The sequence below is a fragment of the Neovison vison genome, chromosome 3 (assembly GCF_020171115.1).
Source record: "Neovison vison isolate M4711 chromosome 3, ASM_NN_V1, whole genome shotgun sequence".
Lineage (NCBI taxonomy): Eukaryota > Metazoa > Chordata > Mammalia > Carnivora > Mustelidae > Neogale > Neogale vison.
In genome coordinates, this window is record NC_058093.1 from 208,775,166 (window position 1) to 208,797,565 (window position 22,400).

Below are 22,400 nucleotides of genomic sequence, written 5' to 3' on the forward strand. Positions count from 1 at the left end.
GTCTACCGAAGCCCAGAGAATGCAGGCAGAGGAGAGCTCGCCCGTCAGACAAGTCCCCTCACTGGGCAGGTCATGTCAGGCCTCCCCGACTCCTCTGGCCGTATTGGCAAAAAGAATCAAAGGGTGACACCGAGGGGCACAGAGACAGAGAGTCCCACACCTTCTGATAGACTCGTGTAGCCCTTGGTCCCCTCCGTGTGTGTGTGTGTGTCTGTGTGTGTGTGTGTGTGTCTGTGTGTGTGTTCGTGTGTGTGTTTGTGTGTGTAAAGAGAGCTCATCGTGGGTGGAGATTTCCAGAGCAGGAGCAGGCTTATGAGGGGTCCGATGCCTGGTTGTCAGGTCATGTTCATGACAAAGGCTAAGGCAGGCTAGCTCGGAGTGGGAGTGCCTCTGCAAACTTTTGCCCAGGGTTTATCCTGAGACCCTGCAGGGACTGGTCAATGACCCAGGTGCGGGCCTAAACCTAACACTAACACCTGACACTGACCTGACCCTGACCCTGACTGTTAGCCTGACCCAAAACCTAAACCTACCCCTGACCCTGACTCTGACCCTGACCGAGATCCTGAACCAAACCCTAATCCTAAATCTAAGCCTGATGCTGAACCTGATCCAGACCCTGATCTTAAACCTAAGCTGACCTACTCTAACCCTGATTCATCACTAACCATGACCCTGTTATGACCCTAATAGTAACTTTTACCCTAACCAAACCCTGACACTAACCCTAACACTGACCTTACTTTGAGCCTGACCTTAACCATAAACCTAAAGGTAACCCTAACCCTGATCCTAATAAGAACCTTTAACCTAAACCGAACGCTGAGCTTAACCCTAACACTAACCCCTACCCAACACAACCCCTAACCCTGACACTATGCTGTCTAACCCTAAAACTAAACGTAACCCTACTGCTAAACCAAACCCTAAACAAAAACTCAAACCGTTCCCCTGAAACTAACTCTGACCTGAATCGAAATTTGACCCTAAAACAAAGCCTGACCCTGACCCTAAACTGACTCAGGCCCTGACCTTCACTTTGACTCTGACCCTGACCCTGACTCAAAACCTAACCCTGACCCTAACACTGATGCAAAACTAACCCTGCGCCAGTCCCGAACCTGGACCCTAACCAAAGCAGCACCCTGACCCTAAATCTGACACTGGCCTTGACCTTCACACTGACCCTGACCCTGACCCTAATCCTAATTCTGACCCAGTCCTAAGCCTGACTTTAACCCTAACCCAAAACCTAACCCTAACCTTAACTCTGTACCAGAACGGGAGCCTGAGCAGAACCCTAACCCAAAGCTAACCATGATCCTGACTATAATCATAACCCAGAATCTAAACGTAAAGCCGAAGTTATCCTAACCATGACCCTAACAATGACCTTGACCCTGACCCTAACACTGAACCTGACCCTAATCCTAACCCTGACCTTGACCCTTACTCTGACACAAACTTTTAACCTGACACTGACTGTGAGCCTGACCATAAACCTAACCCTAACCTAACTCTAACCCTGACCACTACCTTAAGCCTAACGATAACGCTGACCCTAACAATGTCTAACACTAACCCTGACCCTCACTCTAACTTTAACATTAACCCTAACCCTAAATCTAACCGAAAACCCTGACCCTGATCCTGACTGTGAACCTGACTCCAACCTAACCAGCCCTGATCCTCACCATGACCCTGACCATGAGCCAGAACCGAACCCTAACCTAAACCAAAGCCTAACAATGACACTGATTCAGACCCTGAACTTAAACCGAGCCCTGAACTTACACTCACCCTGACTCAGACCCTAACCGAGAGTCTGACCCTGACCTAACATTGACCCTAAAACGAACCCAGACCTTGACTGTGAGCCTGACCCTAAACCTAACATTAAATGTAACCCTAAACCCTGACGCTTCTACGGACCCAGAACCTAAAAGTTAACACTGAACCTAGAGGTAAAACTAAACCTTACCTTAACAAAAACACTAACCCTGACCCTAACACAGTCTAACGCTAACACTAACCATACCCCTACTTCTAACACTATCCCAAACACCAAACCCTAACATTACCGTGAACATAACCCTGACCCTAACCCTAACGCTAACCCTCACCCAAACATAACCCTCGTCCTGAACACGAACCTTGCCCCTAAACCAAAACCTGATCCTGACAAAAATCTGACCCTGTCCCTGACCTTCAGCCTGACCCTGACACTGAACCTGACCCAAAACCTAACCCTCACCCGAACACTGACCCAGAAGCTGACCCTCACACGAACCCTGAACCTGACTGTGAGCCAGACACTAAATCTAACCTTAAACGTAAAGCTGACCCTGACCCTAAAACGGGCCATGACCCGAAACCTAACGCTGGCCATAACCGTAACAAAAACCCCTAACCCTAACATTGACCCTGAATCAAAACCTGGCTAAACCTAACTCTCCACCTAACTCTAACCCTACCCCTAACACTCCCATGAGGATTGCCTGGAGGATGAGAGCTCCTCAATCCTTGGGGAGAGCTACTAACCCGATCCCATGTGGGGACATAACTTCGGACATCACCAGAGAGATAGAGGCATATGAGTTTGAGCGCTCCCATGCGTGCAAACACACACACACACACACACACACACACACACTACTCTGCCCAGCTAGGGTCAGAGGTGGACACCAAGGGAAAATGTTGGGTAAAAAGGGTGAAAGAAGAAAGAGGTTGGAGACAGCTCGGATGGGGTCAGGGGCATCAGGAACCCTGGCCAGGACCGTGATCCAAGGTATGGGGAGTGGAGATAGGACGAGCTGATGGTCAAGTGGTCCCCAAGTGGACCAAGGGCTTTTCAAGGTCACTGGATAGGGACAGTGTCTGGGGTCTGGTGTCCATCACCACCCTGGACTACTGGAAGTAGGAAGAGGTAACCACCCTTTCTACAGCTACAACACCGAAGGCCTCCCCTTACTCTTCTATCAATGGGGCCATAGAGACAGGGTGTCCCTAGTCTCCCACAGGCTTATAAAAGAGCCTGTTGGCCTTGAATCGCTATTCGAGACCCACTGTGCTCCCAGTCTAGGGTACAAGCTTTCTACTCCCTCGAGGTTCTTCTGAGCAGATGACGGCCCGGAGGCTCGGGGGGCTGACATTGTGAGCTTGCAGAATGTTGCAGAGCACTAGGCCCCTGGCCTGGGGACCAAGGTCCGGACCCTCCTTTTTGCAGCTTCAGGGTTCCCATTGGAAAGAGGTACCTGACTCCGTGCTCTCCTCAGGGTGAGAAGGCCTTACTTAAAAAGGAACCAAGCACCAGCACAGGAGAGGGAAACAGGGACAAGGGAGACAACGGCGGTTTCGTCCATCAGCCCTGGAGCCCACAGATCCTGCTCCTGTGAGATACACCAAAACAGAGACAGACCCTGACACAGAGACAAAGACAAAGACAGAGACAGACACTGAACACAAGAGAAAGAACCAGCAGAAGTGCCAGACTTTCCTCCATCAGCTTGGAAATGACAGCCAAACATTTTGTCCCCTTCTCAGTCCCACGGGCCATCCCTCCAAGGAGGACGGATGCGGGAATGCCCATGGACCACTATGGGGGCTGGTCCGTTCATGGGCGCAGACGAGGCCCTTGGACCTCAACCTAATGGAAGTCCCGGGAAGTCTGTGTCCACAAGGTCAGAAGCCATGCACTGCAACCTTGCCACGGGGGATGGGATACAGGCAGGAGGAGGGTGGTTTTGCTGGATCCCAGAGGAGATCCAGGCCCCTCTGGCTATATTCCATTCCCCCGCCCATCACAAAACACACCCGTGTCTTGGCAAGTGTGTGCACCAGACGCCTGGGAGAGCGGGGAAGGAACGCATGGAGAGGGCCTACCCCTGATGGCAACGCCTGAAGAAGTTGCCAGAACACCCCCAATGTGCAGACGGGGAGACTAAGGAGGTCCTGAGAATCACTGGATATGTCCGGGCTCATAGTCCTGGACAGGAGCAGGAATCCGGTCTAAACCCAGCTCTGTTCCCTCCCAGCGGAGACAACAGCTGCACCCAGGCCTCCCAAGTGTTGGGGGGAGTCTGCATTTGGGTCACTGGATGTACAGGGCATGGGGTGGAGTGTCAGCCCTGAGAAGCTGGGGTAGGGGCACCCTCAGGGAGCTCTGGATGGGAGCAAGAAGTCCGGAAAGGAGCCCCCAGGCAGTGGTGACCTTACTTCCCTGACAACAGAGCCCAACGGAATTGGAACACACATATCCAAGCACCCACATTCCTGAGAAAACCACCCTGCCCAGCTCATTTCTGGGCACAGCCTGAAGGAAACGACATGTTCTTGTGCTGTCTACCGAAGCCCAGAGAATGCAGGCAGAGGAGAGCTCGCCCGTCACACAAGTCCCCTCACTGGGCAGGTCATGTCAGGCCTCCCCGACTCCTCTGGCCATATTGGCAAAAAGAATCAAAAGGTGACACCGAGGGGCACAGAGACAGAGAGTCCCACACCTTCTGATAGACCCGTGTAGCCCTAGGTCCCCTCCGTGTGTGTGTTTGTGTATGTGTGTGTGTGTGTGTGTGTGTTCGTGTGTGTGTTTGTGTGTGTAAAGAGAGCTCATCGGGGGTGATTTCCAGAGCAGGAGCAGGCTTATGAGGGGTCTGATGTCTGGTTGTCAGGTCATGTTCATGACAAAGGCTAAGGCAGGCTAGCTGGGAGTGGGAGTGCCTCTGCACACTTTTGCCCAGGGTTTATCCTGAGACCCTGCAGGGACTGGTCAATGACCCAGGTGCGGACCTAAACCCAACACTAACACCTGACACTGACCTGACCCTGGCCCTGACTGTGAGCCTGACCCAAAACCTAAACCTACCCCTGACCCTGACTCTGACCCTGACTGAGATCCTGAACCAAACCCCAATCCTAAATCTAAGCCTGATGCTGAACCTGATCCAGACCCTGAACTTAAACCTAAGCTGACCTACTCTAACCCTGATTCATCACTAACCATGACCCTGTTATGACCCTAATAGTAACTTTTACCCTAACCAAACCCTGACACTAACCCTAACACTGACCGTACTTTGAGCCTGACCTTAACCATAAACCTAAAGGTAACCCTAAAGCTGACCCTAATAAGAACCTTTAACCTAAACCGAACGCTGAGCTTAACCCTAACACTAAACACTACCCAACACAACCCCTAACCCTGACACTATGCTGTCTAACCCTAAAACTAAACATAACCCTACTGCTAAACCAAACCCTAAACAAAAACTCAAACCGTTCCCCTGAAACTAACTCTGACCTGAACCGAAATTTGACCCTAAAACAAAGCCTGACCCTGACCCTAAACTGACTCAGGCCCTGACCTTCACTTTGACTCTGACCCTGACCCTGACTCAAAACCTAACCCTGACCCTAACACTGACACAAAACTAACCCTACGCCAGACCCGAACCTGGACCCTAACCAAAGCAGCACCCTGACCCTAAATCTGACCCTGGCCTTGAACTTCACACTGACCCTGACCCTGACCCTGACTCTAATACTAATTCTGACCCAGTCCTAAGCCTGACTTGAACCCTAACCCAGAACCTAACCCTAACCTTAACTCTGTACCAGAACGTGAGCCTGAGCGGAACTCTAACCCAAAGCTAACCATGATCCTGACTATAATCATAACCCAGAATCTAAACGTAAAGCTGAATTTATCCTATCCATGACCCTAACAATGACCTTGACCCTGACCCTAACACTGAACCTGACCCTAATCCTAACCCTGACCTTGACCCTTACTCTGACACAAACTTTTAACCTGACACTGACTGTGAGCCTGACCATAAACCTAACCCTAACCTAACTCTAACCCTGACCACTACCTTAAGCCTAACGATAACGCTGACCCTAACAATGTCTAACCTTAATCCTGACCCTCACTCTAACTTTAACATTAACCCTAACCCTAAATCTAACCGAAAACCCTGACCCTGATCCTGACTGTGAACCTGACGCCAACCTAACCAGCCCTGATCCTCACCATGACCCTGACCATGAGCCAGAACCGAACCCTAACCTAAACCAAAGCCTAACAATGACACTGATTCAGACCCTGAACTTAAACCGAACCCTGAACTTACACTCACCCTGACTCAGACCCTAACCGAGAGTCTGACCCTAACCTAACATTGACCCTAACCCGAACCCTGACCTTGACTGTGAGCCTGACCCTAAACCTAACGTTAAATGTAACCCTAAACCCTGACGCTTCTACGGACCCAGAACCTAAAAGTAACACTGAACCTAGAGGTAAAACTAAACCTTACCTTAACAAAAACACTAATCCTGACCCTAACACAGTCTAACGATAACACGAAGCATAACCCTACTTCTAACACTAACCCAAACACCAAACCCTAACATTACCGTGAACATAACCCTGACCCTAACCCTAACTCTAACCCTCACCCAAACATAACCCTCATCCTGCACCCGAACCTTGACCCTAAACCAAAACCTGTCCCTGACAAAAATCTGACCCTGTCCCTGATCTTCAGCCTGACCCTGACACTGAACCTGACCCAAAACGTAACCCTCACCCTAACACTGACCCAGAAGCTGACCCTCACACGAACCCTGACCCTGACTGTGAGCCAGACACTAAATCTAACCTTAAACGTAAAGCTGACCCTGACCCTAACACGGGCCATGACCCGAAACCTAACGCTGACCATAACCCTAACAAAAACCCCTAACCCTAACATTGACCCTGAATCAAACCCTGGCTAAACCTAACTCTCCACCTAACTCTAACCCTACCCCTAACACTCCCATGAGGATTGCCTGGAGGATGAGAGCTCCTCAATCCTTGGGGAGAGCTACTAACCCGATCCCATGTGGGGACATAACTTCGGACATCACCAGAGAGATAGAAGCATATGAGTTTTAGCGCTCACATGCGTGCAAACACAAACACACACAAACACTACTGTGCCCAGCTAGGGTCAGAGGTGGACACCAAGGGAAAATGTTGGGTAAAAAGGGTGAAAGAAGAAAGAGGTTGGAGACAGCTCGGATGGGGTCAGGGGCATCAGGAACCCTGGCCAGGACCGAGATCCAAAGTATGGGGAGTGGAGATAGGACGAGCTGATGGTCAAGTGGTCCCCAAGTGGACCAAGGGCTTTTCAAGGTCACTGGATAGGGACAGTGTCTGGGGTCTGGGGTCCATCACCACCCTGGACTACTGGAAGTAGGAAGAGGTAACCACCCTTTCTACAGCTACAACACCGAAGGCCTCCCCTTACTCTTCTATCAATGGGGCCATAGAGACAGGGTGTCCCTAGTCTCCCACAGGCTTATAAAAGAGCCTGTGGGCCTTGAATCGCTATTCGAGACACACTGTGCTCCCAGTCTAGGGTACATGCTTTCTACACCCTCGAGGTCCTTCTGAGCAGAACGGCCCGGAGACTCGGGGGGCTGACATTGTGAGCTTGCAGAATGTTGCAGAGCACTAGGCCCCTGGCCTGGGGACCAAGGTACGGACCCTCCTTTTTGCAGCTTCAGGGTTCCCATTGGGCAGAGGTTCCAGACTCCGTGCTCTGCTCAGGGTGAGAAGGCCTTACTTAAAAAGGAACCAAGCACCAGCACAGGAGAGGGAAACAGGGACAAGGGAGACAACGGCGGTTTTGTCCATCAGCCCTGGAGCCCACAGATCCTGCTCCTGTGGGACACACCAAAACAGAGACAGACCCTGACACAGAGACAAAGACAAAGACAGAGACAGAACTGAACACAAGAGAAAGAACCAGCAGAAGTGCCAGACTTTCCTCCATCAGCTTGGAAACGACAGCCAAACATTTTGTCCCCTTCTCAGTCCCACGGGCCATCCCTCCAAGGAGGACGGATGCGGGAATGCCCGGGGACCACTATGGGGGCTGGCCCGTTCATGGGCGCAGACGAGGCCCTTGGACCTCAACCTAATGGAAGTCCCGGGAAGTCTTTGTCCACAAGGTCAGAAGCCATGCACTGCAACCTTGCCACGGGGGATGGGATACAGGCAGGAGGAGGGTGGTTTTGCTGGATCCCAGAGGAGATCCAGGCCCCTCTGGCTATATTCCATTCCCCCGCCCATCACAAAGCACACCCGTGCCTTGGCAATTGTGTGCACCAGACACCTGGGAGAGCGGGGAAGGAACGCATGGAGAGGGCCTACCCCTGATGGCAATGCCTGAAGAAGTAGCCAGAACACCCCCAATGTGCAGACGGGGAGACTGAGGAGGTCCTGAGAATCACTGGATGTGTCCGGGCTCACAGTCCTGGACAGGAGCAGGAATCCGGTCTAAACCCAGCTCTGTTCCCTCCCAGCGGAGACAACAGCTGCACCCAGGCCTCCCAAGTTTGGGGGGAGTCTGCATTTGGGTCACTGGATGTACAGGGCATGGGGTGGAGTGTCAGCCCTGAGAAGCTGGGGTAGGGGCACCCTCAGGGAGCTCTGGATGGGAGCAAGAAGTCCGGAAAGGAGCCCCCAGGCTGTGGTGACCTTACTTCCCTGACGGAATTGGAACCCACGTATCCAGGCACCCACATTCCTGAGAAAACCACCCTGCCCAGCTCATTTCTGGGCACAGCCTGAAGAAACGACATGTTCTTTTGCTGTCTACCGAAGCCCAGAGAATGCAGGCAGAGGAGAGCTCGCCCGTCAGACAAGTCCCCTCACTGGGCAGGTCATGTCAGGCCTCCCCGACTCCTCTGGCCGTATTGGCAAAAAGAATCAAAAGGTGACACCGAGGGGCACAGAGTCAGAGAGTCCCACACCTTCTGATAGACCCGTGTAGCCCTAGGTCCCCTCCGTGTGTGTGTGTGTCTGTGTGTGTGTTCGTGTGTGTGTTTGTGTGTGTAAAGAGAGCTCATCGGGGGTGGAGATTTCCAGAGCAGGAGCAGGCTTATGAGGGGTCCGATGCCTGGTTGTCAGGTCATGTTCATGACAAAGGCTAAGGCAGGCTAGCTGGGAGTGGGAGTGCCTCTGCAAACTTTTGCCCAGGGTTTATCCTGAGACCCTGCAGGGACTGGTCAATGACCCAGGTGCGGGCCTAAACCTAACACTAACACCTGACACTGACCTGACCCTGGCCCTGACTGTGAGCCTGACCCAAAACCTAAACCTACCCCTGACCCTGACTCTGACCCTGACCGAGATCCTGAACCAAACCCTAATCCTAAATCTAAGCCTGATGCTGAACCTGATCCAGACCCTGATCTTAAACCTAAGCTGACCTACTCTAACCCTGATTCATCACTAACCATGACCCTGTTATGACCCTAATAGTAACTTTTACCCTAACCAAACCCTGACACTAACCCTAACACTGACCTTACTTTGAGCCTGACCTTAACCATAAACGTAAAGGTAACCCTAACCCTGATCCTAATAAGAACCTTTAACCTAAACCGAACGCTGAGCTTAACCCTAACACTAACCCCTACCCAACACAACCCCTAACCCTGACACTATGCTGTCTAACCCTAAAACTAAACGTAACCCTACTGCTAAACCAAACCCTAAACAAAAACTCAAACCGTTCCCCTGAAACTAACTCTGACCTGAATCGAAATTTGACCCTAAAACATAGCCTGACCCTGACCCTAAACTGACTCAGGCCCTGACCTTCACTTTGACTCTGACCCTGACCCTGACTCAAAACCTAACCCTGACCCTAACACTGATGCAAAACTAACCCTGCGCCAGTCCCGAACCTGGACCCTAACCAAAGCAGCACCCTGACCCTAAATCTGACCCTGGCCTTGACCTTCACACTGACCCTGACCCTGACCCTGACCCTAAACCTAATTCTGACCCAGTCCTAAGCCTGACTTTAACCCTAACCCAGAACCTAACCCTAACCTTAACTCTGTACCAGAACATGAGCCTGAGCAGAACTCTAACCCAAAGCTAACCATGATTCTGACTATAATCATAACCCAGAATCTAAACGTAAAGCTGAAGTTATCCTAACCATGACCCTAACAATGACCTTGGCCCTGACCCTAACACTGAACCTGACCCTAATCCTAACCCTGACCTTGACCCTTACTCTGACACAAACTTTTAACCTGACACTGACTGTGAGCCTGACCATAAACCTAACCCTAACCTAACTCTAACCCTGACCACTACCTTAAGCCTAACGATAACGCAGACCCTAACAATGTCTAACCCTAACCCTGACCCTCACTCTAACTTTAACATTATCCCTAACCCTAAATCTAACCGAAAACCCTGACCCTGATCCTGACTGTGAACCTGACGCCAACCTAACCAGCCCTGATCCTCACCATGACCCTGACCATGAGCCAGAACCGAACCCTAACCTAAACCAAAGCCTAACAATGACACTGATTCAGACCCTGAACTTAAACCGAACCCTGAACTTACACTCACCCTGATTCAGACCCAAACCGAGAGTCTGACCCTGACCTAACATTGACCCTAACCCGAACCCTGACCTTGACTGTGAGCCTGACCCTAAACCTAACCTTAAATGTAACCCTAAACCCTGACGCTTCTACGGACCCAGAACCTAAAAGTAACACTGAACCTAGAGGTAAAACTAAACCTTACCTTAACAAAAACACTAACCCTGACCCTAACACAGTCTAACGCTAACACTAACCATAAACCTACTTCTAACACTATCCCAAACACCAAACCCTAACATTACCGTGAACATAACCCTGACCCTAACCCTATCTCTAAACCTCACCCAAACATAACCCTCGTCCTGAACACGAACCTTGCCCCTAAACCAAAACCTGACCCTGACAAAAATCTGACCCTGTCCCTGACCTTCAGCCTGACCCTGACACTGAACTTGACCCAAAACCTAACCCTCACCCTAACACTGACCCAGAAGCTGACCCTCACACGAACCCTGACCCTGACTGTGAGCCAGACACTAAATCTAACCTTAAACGTAAAGCTGACCCTGACCCTAACACGGGCCATGACCCGAAACCTAACGCTGGCCATAACCGTAACAAAAACCCCTAACCCTAACATTGACCCTGAATCAAACCCTGGCTAAACCTAACTCTCCACCTAACTCTAACCCTACCCCTAACACTCCCATGAGGATTGCCTGGAGGATGAGAGCTCCTCAATCCTTGGGGAGAGCTACTAACCCGATCCCATGTGGGGACATAACTTCGGACATCACCAGAGAGATAGAAGCATATGAGTTTGAGCGCTCCCATGCACGCAAACACACACACACACACACACACACACACACACACACTACTCTGCCCAGCTAGGGTCAGAGGTGGACACCAAGGGAAAATGTTGGGTAAAAAGGGTGAAAGAAGAAAGAGGTTGGAGACAGCTCGGATGGGGTCAGGGGCATCTGGAACCCTGGCCAGGACCGAGATCCAAAGTATGGGGAGTGGAGATAGGACGAGCTGATGGTCAAGTGGTCCCCAAGTGGACCAAGGGCTTTTCAAGGTCACTGGATAGGGACAGTGTCTGTGGTCTGGTGTCCATCACCATCCTGGACTACTGGAAGTAGGAAGAGGTAACCACCCTTTCTACAGCTACAACACCGAAGGCCTCCCCTTACTCTTCTATCAATGGGGCCATAGAGACAGGGTGTCCCTAGTCTCCCACAGGCTTATAAAAGAGCCTGTTGGCCTTGAATCTCTATTCGAGACAAACTGTGCTCCCAGTCTAGGGTACATGCTTTCTACTCCCTCGAGGTCCTTCTGAGCAGATGACGGCCCGGAGGCTCGGGGGGCTGACATTGTGAGCTTGCAGAATGTTGCAGAGCACTAGGCCCCTGGCCTGGGGACCAAGGTCCGGACCCTCCTTTTTGCATCTTCAGGGTTCCCATTGGGAAGAGGTTCCAGTGTCCGTGCTCTGCTCAGGGTGAGAAGGCCTTACTTAAAAAGGAACCAAGCACCAGCACAGGAGAGGGAAACAGGGACAAGGGAGACAACGGCGGTTTCGTCCATCAGCCCTGGAGCCCACAGATCCTGCTCCTGTGAGACACACCAAAACAGAGACAGACCCTGACACAGAGACAAAGACAAAGACAGAGACAGACACTGAACACAAGAGAAAGAACCAGCAGAAGTGCCAGACTTTCCTCCATCAGCTTGGAAATGACAGCCAAACATTTTGTCCCCTTCTCAGTCCCACGGGCCATCCCTCCTGGAGGATGGATGCGGGAATGCCCGCGGAATACTATGGGGGCTGGTCAGTACATGGGCGCAGACGAGGCCCTTGGACCTCAACCTAATGGAAGTCCCGGGAAGTCTGTGTCCACAAGGTCAGATGCCATGCACTGCACCCTGCCACGGAGGATGGGATTCAGGCAGGAGGAGGGTAGTTTTGCTGGATCCCAGAGTAGATCCAGGCCTCTCTGGGCTATATTCCAATCCCCCGCCTATCACCAAGCACCCCTGTGCCTTGGCAAGTTTGTGTACCAGACTCCTGTGAGAGCGGGGATGGAACGTATGGAGAGGGCCTACCCCTGATGGCATCCCCTGAAGAAGAAGACAGAACACACCCTATGTGAGACGGGGAGACTGAGGAGGCCCTGAGAGTCACAGGATGTGTCCCGGCTCACAGTCCTGGGCAGAAGAAGGAACCCTGTCTTACCCCAGCTCTGTTCCCTCCCAGCGGAGACAACAGCTGCACCCAGGCATCCCAGGCTTTGGGGAGACGCTGTGTTTGGGTCACTGGATGGACAGGGCATGGGGTGGATTGTGAGCCCTGAGCAGCTGGGGTAGGGGCACCCTCAGGGAGCTCTGGATAGGAGCAGGAAGTCCGGTAAGGAGCCCCCAGGCAGTGGTGACCTTACTTCCCTGACAACAGAGCCAAACGGAATTGTAACCTACGTATCCAGGCACCCACATTCCAGAGAAAACCACCCTGCCCAGCTCATTTCTGGGCACAGCCTGAAGCAAACGACATGTTCTTGCGCTGTCTATCGAAGCCCAGAGAATGCAGGCAGAGGAGAGCTCGCCCGTCAGACAATTCTCCTCACTGGGTAGGTCATGTCAGGCCTCCCCGACTCCTCTGGCTGTATTGGCAAAAAGAATCAAAAGGTGACACCGAGTGGCACAGAGTCAGAGAGTCCCACACCTTCAATTGACCCGTGTAGCCCTAGGTCTCCTCCGAGTGTGTGTGTGTGTGTGTGTGTGTGTGTGTGTGTGTGTGTGTAAAGATCTTCGGGGGTGGAGATGTCCAGAGCAGGAGCAGGCTTATGAGGGGTCCGATGCCTGGTTGGCAGGTCATGTTCATGAGAAAGGCTAAGGCAGGATAGCTGGGGGCGGGAGTGCCGCTGCACACTTTTACCCAGGGTTTATCCTGAGACCCTGAGGGACTGGTCAATGACCCAGGTGTGGGCCTAAACCTAACACTAACACCTGACACTGACCTGACACTGACCCTGACTGTGAGCCTGACCCAAAATCTAAACCTACGCTTGACCCTGACTCTGACACTGACCGAGATCCTGAACCAAACCCTAATCCGAAATCTAAGCCTGATGCTGATCCTGATCCAGACCCTGATCCTAAACCTAAATTGGCCTACTCTAACCCTGACTCATCCCTTACCGTGACCCTGATTATGACCCTAATCTTAACCTTTACCCTAACCAAATCCTGACACTAACCCTAACACTGACCGCCATTTGAGCCTGACCTTAACCATAACCCTAAAGGTAACTCTAACCCTGACCCTAATAAGGACCATTAACCTAAACCTAACGCTGACCCTAGCCCTTACACTAACCTCTACCCAACACAACCCCTAACACTGACACTATGCTGTCTAACCCTAAAACTAAACATAACCCTACTGCTAAACCAAACCCTAAACAAAAACTCAAACCGTTCCCCTGAAACTAACTCTGACCTGAACCGAAATTTGACCCTAAAACAAAGCCTGACCCTGACCCTAAACTGACTCAGGCCCTGACCTTCACTTTGACTCTGACCCTGACCCTGACTCAAAACCTAACCCTGACCCTAACACTGACGCAAAACTAACCCTGCGCCAGTCCCGAACCTGGACCCTAACCAAAGCAGCGCCCTGACCCTAAATCTGACACTGGCCTTGACCTTCACACTGACCCTGACCCTGACCCTGACCCTAATCCTAATTCTGACCCAGTCCTAAGCCTGACTTTAACCCTAACCCAGAACCTAACCCTAACCTTAACTCTGTACCAGAACGTGAGCCTGAGCAGAACCCTAACCCAAAGCTAACCATGATCCTGACTATAATCATAACCTAGAATCTAAACGTAAAGCTGACCTTATCCTAACCATGACCCAAACCGTGACCTTTACCCTGACCCTAACACTGAAGCTGACCTTAATCCTAAACCAGACCTTGCCCCTTACTCTTACACAAACTTTAAAACTGTCACTGACTGTGAGCCTGACCATAAAACTAACCCTAACGTAAACCTAACCCTGACCACTACCTTAAGCCTAATGATAACGCTGACCCTAAGAATGTGTAACCCTAACCCTGACCCTCACTCTAACTTTAACATTAACCCTAACCTAAACCTAACCGAAAACCCTGACCCTCACCCTGACTGTGAACCTGACCCAAACCTAACCAGCTCTGATCCTCACCATGACCCTGACCATGAGCCAGAAACGAACCCTAACCTAAACCAAAGCTTAACAGTGACACTGATTCAGACCCTGAATATACACCTAACCCTGACCTTACATGAACCCTGACTGAGACCCTAACCGAGAATCTGACTCTGATCTAACCTTGACCCTAACCCGAAACCTGACCTTGACTGTGAGCCTGACCCTAAACCTAACCCTAAATGTAACCCTAAACCATGACGCATCTACGGACACAGAACCTAAAACTAACACTGAACCTAATGGTAAAACTAAACCTTAACCTAACCCAAACTAACCCTGACACTAACACAGTCTAACGCTAACCCTAACATAACCCTACTTCTAACACTAACCCAAACACCATACCCTAAGCTTACCCTGAACCTAAAACTGACCCTAACCCTAACCCTCACCCAAGCATAACCTTCATCCTGACACAAACCTTGCCCCTAAATCAAAACCTAACCCTGAACAAAAATCTGACCCTGTCCCTGACCTTCAGTCTGACCCTGACACTGAACCTGACCCAAAACCTAACCTTCACCCTAACACTGACCCAGAAGCTGACCCTCACACGAACCCTGACCCTGACTGTGAGCCAGACCCTAAATCTAACCATTAAAGCTGACCCTGACCCTAACACGGGCCATGACCCGAAAACTAACGCTGACCCTAACCCTAACACAAACCCATAACCATAACACTGACCCTGACCCAAACCCTGTCTAAACCTTACTCTCCACCTAACTCTAACCCTACCCCTAAAACTCCTATGAGGATTGCCTGGAGGATGAGAGCTCCTCAATCCTTGGGGAGAGCTACTCACCCCATACCATGTGGGGACATAACGTCGGACATCACCAGACAGATAGAGGCATATGTGTTTGAGCGCTCCCATGCACACACACACACACACACACACACACACACACACCGCTCTGTTCATCTAGGGGTCAGAGGTGGACAGCAAGGGAAAATGGTGGGTAAAAAGGGTGAAAGAAGAAAGAGTTTGGAGACAGCCCGGCCATGGGGTCAGGGTCACCAGGACTCCTGGCCAGGACCAAGATCCAAAGCATGGGGAGTGGAGACAGGATGAGCTGATGGTCAAGGTGTCCCCTAGGGGCCAAAGGGCTTTGCACGGGCACTGGGTGGGGACAGTGTCTGGGGTCTGTTGTCCATCACCACCCTGGACTACTGGAAGTTGGAGGAGGTAACCACTCTGTCTATACCTACAACACCGAAGGCCTCCCCTTGCTCTTCTATCAATGGGGCCATAGAGACAGGGTGTCCCTAGTCTCCCACAGGCTTGTAAAAGAGCCTGTTGGCCTTTAATCTCTATTCGAGACCCACTGTGCTCCCAGTCTTCAGTACATGCTTTCTACACCCTCGAGGTCCTTCTGAGCAGATGACGGCCCGGAGGTTCGGGGGGCTGACATTGTGAGATTGCAGAATGTGACACAGCACTAGGCCCCTGGCCTGGGGACCAAGGTCAGGACACTCCTTGTTGCAGCTTCAGGGTCCCCATTGGGAAGAGGTTCCAGAGTCCGTGCTCTGCTCAGGGTGAGAAGGCCTTACTTAAAAAGGAACCAAGCACCAGCACAGGAGAGGGAAACAGGGACAAGGGAGACAACGGCGGTTTCGTCCATCAGCCCTGGAGCCCACAGATCCTGCTCCTGTGAGACACACCAAAACAGAGACAGACCCTGACACAGAGACAAAGACAAAGACAGAGACAGACACTGAACACAGGAGAGAAAGAACCAGCAGAAGTGCCAGACTTTCCTCCATCAGCTTGGAAATGACAGCCAAACATTTTGTCCCATTATCAGTCCCACGAGCCATCCCTCCTAGGAGGACGGATACGGGAATGCCCACGTACCACTATGGGGGCTGGCCAGTACATGGGCGCAGACGAGCCCCTTGGACCTCAACCTAATGGAAGTCCCGGGAAGTCTGTGTCCACTAGGTCAGGAGCCATGCACTGCAACCTTGCCACGTGGTATGGGATACAAGCAGGAGGAGGGTGGTTTTTGCCGGATCCCAGAGGAGATCCAGGCCCCTCTGGCTATATTCCATTCCCCCGCCCATCACCAAGCACACCCGTGCCTTGGGAAGTGTGTGCACCAGACTCCTGGGAGAGCAGGAATGGAACGCATGGAGAGGGCCTACCCCTGATGGCATCCCCTGAAGAAGAAGCCAGAACACCCCCAATGTGCAGACGGGGAGACTGAGGAGGCCCTGAGAGTCACAGTATGTATCCGTGCTCACAGTCCTGGGAAGGAGCAGGAACCCTGTCTAAACCCAGCTCTGTTCCCTCCCAGAGGAGACAACAGATGCACCCAGGCCTCCCAGGGGTTGGGGGGAGGATGTGTTTGGGTCACTGGATGGACAGGCCATGGGGTGGAGTGTGTGCCCTGAGGAGCTGGGGTAGGGGCGCCCTCAGGACGCTCTGGATTGGAGCAGGAAGTCAGGTCAGGAGCCCCCAGGCAGTGGTGACCTTACTTCCCTGACAACAGAGCCCAACGGAATTGGAACCCACGTATCCAGGCACCCACATTCCAGAGAAAACCACCCTGTCCAGATCATTTCTGGGCACAGCCTAAAGGAAACGACATGTTCTAGTGCTGTCTACCAAAGCCTAGAGAATGTAGGCAGAGGAGAACTCGCCCGCCAGACAAGTCCCCTCACTGGGCAGGTCATGCCAAGCCTCCCTGACGCCTCTGGCCGTATTGGCAAAAAGAATCAGAAGGTAACACCGAGGGGCTCAGAGTCAGATAGACCCACACCTTCTGATTGACCCGTGTCACCCTAGGCCTCATCCGTGTGTGTGTGTGTGTGTGTGTGTGTTTGTGTGTGTGTGTGTGTTTGTGTGTGTGTAAAGAGAGCTCTTCAGGTGTGTAGATGTCCAGAGCAGGGGCAGGCTTATGAAGGGTCCGATGCATGGTTAGCAGGTCAAGTTCACGTCCCAGGTTAAGGCAGGCTAGCTGGCAGCTGGTGTGCCACTGCAAACATTTGCACAGGGTTTATCCTGAGACCCTGCAGGTACTGGTAATGACCGAGGTGCGTTGCTAACCCTAACACCAACCCCTGACCCTGACATTGACCCTGACCCTGACCCTGACTGAGAGCCTGACCCAAAACCTAACCCTAGCCCTGACCCTGAATCTGACCCTGTCCGAGATCCTGACCCAAACCCTAATCCTAAATCTCAGCCTGATTCTGACCCTGATCCAGACCTTGATCCTAAACCTAACCTGACCTACTCTAACCTTGACTCATCCCTAACCTTGACCCTGACTCTGACCCTAATCATAACCTTGACCCTAACCAAATCCTGACCCTAAACCTAACACTGACTGTACTTCGAGCCTGAACTTAACCATAACCCTAAAGGTAATACTAACCCTGACCCTAATAAGGATCCTTAACCTAAACCTAACGCTGACATTACCCTAACACTAACTTATACCCAACCCAACCCCTAACCCTGACACTATGCTGTCTAACCAAAAAATTATACATAACCCTACTGCTAACCCTATCCCTAACAAAAAACTCAAACCATTCCCCTGAAACTAACTCTGACCCTGAAACGAATTTGACCCTAAATCAAGACTGACCCTGACGCTAAACTAACTCAGGCCCTGACCTTCACTTTGACTCTGACCCTGACACTGACTCAAAGCCTAACCCTGACCCTAACATTGACCCAAAACAAACTCTGCCCCTGTCCCGAACCTAGACCCTAAACCAAAGCCTCACCCTGACCCTAAAACTGAACCCGGCCCAGAACTTCACACTTACCCTGACCCTAATCCTAATTCTGACCCAGTCCTAAGCCTGACCCTAACCCTTACCCTGACCCTAACCCTAACTATGACCCAGATCGTGAGCCTGACCAGAACCCTAACCCAAAGCTAACCATGATCCTGACCCAGATCATAACCCAGAATCTAAACGTAAAGCTGACCTTATCCTAACCATGACCCTAACACTGACCTTGACCCTGACCCTAACACTGAACCTGACCCTAACCCTAACCCTGACCGTGACCCTTACTCTGAAACAAACCCTTAAACCTGACAATGATTGTGAGCCTGACCATAAACCTAACCCTAACCTAAACCTAACCCTGACCCCCACCTAAAGCCTAACAATAACCCTGACACTAACAATGTCTAAACCTGCCCCTGAACCTCACTCTAACCCTAACATTAACCCAAACCCGAAATATAACCGAAAACCCTGACACTGACCCTGACTGTGAACCTGACCCAAACCTAACCAGCCCTGATCCTCACCATGACCCTGACCATGAGCCAGACCCGAACCCTAACCTAAACAAAACCCTAACGCTGACACTGATTCGGACCCTGAACTTAAACCTAACCCTGACCTTACACTAACTCTGTCTCAGACCCTAAACGAGAGTCTGACCCGGACCTAACATGGACCCTAACCTGAAACCTGACCTAGACTGTGAGCCTGACCCTAAACCTAACGCTAAATGTAACCCTAAACCCTGACCATTCTACGGACCCAGAACCTAAAACTAACGCTGAACCTAATGGTAAAACTAAACCCTACCCTAACCCAAACCCTAAACCTGACCCTAACACAGTCTAACGCTAACCCTAACCATAACCCTACTTCTAACACTAACCCTAACACCAAACTCTAATCTTACCCTGAACCTAACGCTGACCCTAACCCTAACCCTCACCCAAACATAACCGTCATCCTGTCACGAACCTTGCCCATAAAACAAAACCTGACCCTGACCCAAAATCTGATGCTGTCCCTGACCTTCACCCTGATCCTGACACTGACCCTGAACCAAAACCTAACCCTCACACTAACACTGGCCCAAAAGGTGACCCTCACACTGACCCTGACTGTTAGCCAGACCCTAAATCTAACCTTAAACGTAAAGCTGACCCTGACCCTAACACGGGCCATGACCCGAAACCTAACACTGACCCTAACCTTAACACAAACCCCTAACCCTATCCCTGACCCTGAACCAAACCCTATCTAAACCTAACTCTCAACCTAACTCTAACCCTACCCCTAACACTCCCATGAGGTTTGCCTGGAGAATGAGAGCTCCTCACATCCTTGGGGAGAGCTACTCACCCCATCCCATGGGGGACATAATGTCGGACATCACCAGACATATAGAGGCATATTTTGCTGAGCGCTCCCATGCGCACACACATACACACACACACACACCGCTCTGCCCACCTAGGGGTCAGAGGTGGACACCAAGGGAAAATGGTGGGTAAAAAGGGTAAAGGAAGAAAGGGGTTGGAGACAGCTCGGCCATGGGGTCAGGGGCATCAGGACTCCTGGCCAGGACTGAGATCCAAAGCATGCGGAGTGGAGACAGGACGAGCTGATATCAGGTCAAGGGGTCCCCAAGGTGCCCAAGGGCTTGGCAAGGGCACTGGGTGGAGACAGTGTCTGGGGTCTGGTGTCCATCACCAACCTGGACTACTGGAAGTAGGAAGAGGTGACCACACTGTCTGAACAGAGCTACAACACCGAAGGCCTCCCTTTACTATTCTATCAATGGGGCCATAGAGACAGGGTGTCCCTAGTCTCCCACAGGCTTGTAAAAGAGCCTGTTGGCCTTGAATCTCTATTTGAGACCCACTGTGCTCCCAGTCTTGGGTACATGCTTTCTACTCCCTCAAGGTCCTTCTGAGCAGAAGACGGCCTGGAGGCTCGGGGGACTGACATTCTGAGCTTGCAGAATGTGGCAAAGCCCGATGCCCCTGGCCTGGGGACCAAGGTCAGGACCCTCCTTGTTGTAGCTTCAGGGTCCCCATTGGGAAGAGGTTCCAGAGTCCGTGCTCTGCTCAGGGTGAGAAGGCCTTACTTAAAAAGGAACCAAGCACCAGCACAGGAGAGGGAAACAGGGACAAGGGAGACAATGGCTGTTTCGTTCATCAGCTCTGGAGCCCACAGATCCTGCTCCTGTGAGACACACCAAAACAGAGACAGGCCCTACACAGAGACAAAGACAAAGACGGAGATAGACACTGAACACAGGAGAGAAAGAACCAGCAGAAGTGCCAGACTTTCCTCCATCAGCTTGGAAATGACAGCCAAACATTTTGTCCCATTACCAGTCCCACGAGCCAATCCTCCTAGGAGGACGGATGCGGGAATGCCCGTGTACCTCTATGGGGGCTGGCCAGTACATGGACGCAGACAAGGCCCTTGACCTCAACCTAATGGACTTCCCGGGAAGTCTGTGTCCACAAGGTGAGAAGCCATGCACTGCAACCTTGCCACAGGGAATGGGATACAGGCAGGAGGAGGGTGGTTTTCCCGGATCCCAGAGGAGATCCAGGCCTCTCTGTGCTATATTCCATTCCCCCGCTCATCACCAAGCACACTCGTGCCTTCGGAAGTGTGTGCACCAGCCTCCTGGGAGAGCGGGGATGGAACGCATGGAGAGGGCCTACCCCTGATGGCATTCCCTGAAGAAGAAGTCAGAACATACCCAATGTGCAGCCGGGGAGACTGAGGAGGCAGTGAGAGTCACAGGATGTGTCCGGGCTCACAGTCCTGGGCAGGAGCAGGAACCCGGTCTAACCCCAGCTCTGTTCCCTCCCAGCGGAGACAACAGCTGCACCCAGGCCTCCCAGGGGTTGGGGAGGCAGTGTGTGGGTCACTGGATGGACAGGGCATGGGGTGGAGTGTGAGCCCTACACAGCTGGGGTAGTGGCGCCATCAGGGAGCTCTGGATGGGAGCAGGAAGTCCGGTAAGGAGCCCCCAGACAGTGGTGACCTTACTTCCCTGACGACAGAGCCCAACAGAATGGGAACCCACGTATCCAGGCACCCACATTCCAGAGAAAACCACCCTGCCCAGCTCATTTCTGGGCACAGCCTGAAGGAAACGACATGTTCTTGTGCTGTCTACCGAAGCCCAGAGAATGCAGGCAGAGGAGAGCTCGCCCGTCAGACAAGTCCCCTCACTGGGCAGGTCATGTCAGGCCTCCCCGACTCCTCTGGCCGTATTGGCAAAAAGAATCAAAAGGTGACACCGAGGGGCTCAGAGTCAGAGTGTCCCACACCTTCTGATTGACCTGTGTATCCCTAGGTCTCCGTGTGTGTATGTGTGTGTGTGTGTGTGTGTGTGTGTGTGTGTGTGTGTAAAGAGAGCTCATCGGGGTGGAGATGTCCAGAGCAGGAGCAGGATTATGAGGGAACTGATGTCTTGTTGGCAGGTCATGTTCACGCCCCAGGTTAAGGCAGGCTAGCTGGGATTAGGTGTGCCGCTGCACACTTTTGCCCAGGGTTTATCCTGAGACCCTGCAGGGACTGGTCAATGACCCAGGTACGGGGCTAAGCCTATACTATCCATTGACCCTGACCCTGACCCTGACCCTGACTGTGAGCCTGAACCAAAACCTATCACAAGCCCTGACACTAACTCTGACCAAAACCAAGATCCTGACTCATACCCTAATCCTAAATCTAAGACTGATGTTGACCCTGATCAAGACCCTGATCCTAAACCTAACCAAACCAACTCTAACCCTGATTCATCCCTAACCGTGATCCCGACTCTGAGCCTAATCTTAACCCTGACCCTAACCAAATCCTGACCCTAACCCTAACACTGACCGTACTTTGACACTAACCTGAACCATAACCCTAAAGTTAACCCTAACCCTAACCCTAATAGGGACCCTTAACCTAAACCTAACGCTGACCCTAACCCTAACACTAACCACTAACCA